The sequence below is a fragment of the Parus major genome, chromosome 26 (assembly GCF_001522545.3).
Source record: "Parus major isolate Abel chromosome 26, Parus_major1.1, whole genome shotgun sequence".
Taxonomy (NCBI): Eukaryota; Metazoa; Chordata; class Aves; order Passeriformes; family Paridae; genus Parus; species Parus major.
In genome coordinates, this window is record NC_031795.1 from 5,474,513 (window position 1) to 5,477,263 (window position 2,751).

Genomic DNA, 2,751 nt, shown 5'->3' on the forward strand with positions numbered 1-2,751 from the left:
ACCCAGAGCACCACAAACACCACCCAGAGCACCTCAAACACCACCCAGAGCACTGCAAACACCACCCAGAGCACCTCAAACACCACCCAGAGCATCTCAAACACCACCCAGAGCACCACAAAAAACACACAGGAGCCATCAGAGAACCGCAAACACCACCCAGAGCACCACAAACACCACCCAGAGCACTCAGAGCACCTCAAACACCACCCAGAGCACCACAAAAAATACACAGGAGCCATCAGAGCACTGCAAACACCACCCAGGAGCACCCAGAGCACTGTAAACAGCATCCAGAGCACCCAGAGCACCTCAAACACCACCCAGAGCACCCAGAGCACACCCAAAGCCCCAGGGAGGTGCTCCACAGCAGGACCCTGCCATGCCCTGCACGGGGAGAGGGTGTTGGGCACCAGGTTAGGGCCAAAGGGAGCTGGGAAATATTCTGTGGTCAGTGAGAACACAAAGCCTGGGAATGGCAGGAGTAATTCCTGCACTGGGACACGATGCAGAGCTGCCAGTCCCGTGTGCTGGAGGGGCTGGGGGTGTGGGGTGAACTCAGCATCTCCACGTGAACCAAACCAGAGAGCAGTAACAGGCAGGGACAGGACGATGTTTCTGTCCTAATTAAAACCACACAGCTCACTGATCATCTCCTCGTGGAGCTGAGGCTGAGGCACAGCCAGGAATGGGAGCTCCTGCCCCGAGCTCCCAGCTCCTTCCCCTTCCCAGCAGTGGGAATGGAGCCTGGGTGGCTGGGGCTGCTCCTCGCACTCCGTGTGCTCCAGCAGGGCTCCTCATCCCTGTTTGCTGCTCCAGGTGTCCTGGGAGCAGGGAGAAGTCCAGCTCCTTCCAGCAGAGCACCCACTGGGGATGAGGGAGGGTCCTCAGTGCTCCAGCCCAGCCTGGAATCCCTCCAGGGTTTCCTGGTTTGTGTCACTTGGGGAAAACCCTTCCCTTCCCACCCCCTGCCAGGGCTGCAGGTGACAAATCCGCCCTCAAGCTCCCTTTGAACCCAGGCATTGTGGGGCTCTGTGGAACTGTGGGAGTGAGGCTGTTTGCTTCAGATGAAGGTGAGTGAAGTTTCCACTCTCCCTTTCCAAACCACCCCCGTGATCCCCAACAAACGCTGGGGCTGCTCTCCTCAGCCTCTGCCTTTTGTACCTTTTCCTTTGGAGCATAAAGGAGCTAAATATGAATGGTGCCAAAGGAAGAAATATCGAGGTTTAAGTGAATCTCTAAGATAGCCCTAAAGTGAGCTCTTGACTGGAGCCTTTATCTCATTGACTCGCTGGAATGGCTCTTTTTTATCGTCCTATTTATGGCAACAGCCCCAACAGAGATAAATAGGCCTGGAGACAATAAGGCACTTGCAGAGAGCAGCACGGGGAAGTCTCGCAGGCTTCAGATCCCACTGGGCTGGAGAGATCCTGTAACAATCTCCTGGGGGCCTCTGATGGCTCCCAAAGAGCACAGGATCCCTCTGGCCATGCTGAGGATGAAGAAATCACCTCCTCCTCCTCCTCCCCTCACCCTTCCAGCCATCCCTGGGCACGGTGTGAGCCTCACCCCTGACCCAGCACCCTTGCAGGGAGCAGCTGGCAGCAGGAACGTGTGAGAACGTAAAGGAGACTGATGACAAATTAAATACAAACACTTGGGGCCTCCAAAGGAAGATGACAGAGGCTTCGAGGAGCAGCAAGATAAACACAATTATTTACTGCTTCAAAAATAAAAGCTGAAAAATGATCACTGCTCCAAAGTGCAGATGCTTGAAGGGAGAGTTGAGAAATCCCATGGGGAGGGGCCCTTGTTGGGGATAGGTTAATGCTGAAATGTCATGGCCAAAAGGGCAGAGGAAATGACACTTCTCTCTCCTCTTGTCATTGAGGGTTTTGTCTCTGCAAAATGAAGATAACAACCTTTACCTGCATCCCAGGTGGCTTGTGAAGATGCAGCTCATTAGCACGAGGGGAGTGCTCGCTGATCCTTGCAGAGGAGCTGCAGCAGCAGCGCTGGCAGCACAGCTCCTGCTGCAGCACCCCCTGCCCACCCTGCTGTCCCAGGGATGGAAATGATCCCCTCCCGACTGAGGGGCTGTCACAGTGGAGACTTTGGGACGTGACTGAGCAAAGGATGCTCAGCTGTAGGGCTGGACAGGCTGGCTTGGCAAGGAGAAAATGCTAAAAACCCCCAAAGGATGCCCAGAGCGCCCTGGAGTGCTGCTGGGGGATGCTCAGAGCTCTGCTGCTACCCCCAGCCCCTCCCTGAGAGGAGCCTGTGGGATGCTCAGGGGCTGAGCTGCTCCTCCTGCACCTCCCACGATCCAAACCCGCCGTGGGGAGCTGCTGTGCCCCCCAAAGCCCCGAATCCAGGCCGGATTTGCGGAGGAGCCTGCAGTTCCCCGCTCCCCTCCAGCACCTGCTCCTCAGGCAAGTGGCCAAGAGCTGCTGTGCGGGTCCTGAACCCTGCTCAGGCTCGGGGGCCGCTCAGAGAGCTGGCACGGATTTCTATTCCCCTGCTCCAGCCTCCTCCAGGCTCTCCCCTCCTCCCCGAGCTCCTGTGCCCGGGGGTCTCCCTTCCGCCTTAGGAAGTGCTGCTTATTGTGGCAGGGCAGAGAAAGGAAGGGCACGGACACCTCCTGAATGCTGAGAATTTCCTGGAGTTCCCCTGGAGAAAGGAACCCTCAGCCCTCTGTGCTGGGTGCTGTGAGGGGGCTGCCAGCCCCCAGCCCTGCTGCAGGAGCCCCCC

The 2,751-nt window shown here is 57.2% G+C and overlaps 1 protein-coding gene across 2 annotated transcripts in view; it reads right to left on the reverse strand.

The window, feature by feature from the left end:
* Positions 1 to 2,751, reverse strand: part of PLXNA2 (plexin A2) — a 146,630-nt gene that overhangs the window by 58,790 nt on the left and 85,089 nt on the right. The gene's annotated exons all lie outside the window — the stretch shown is intronic.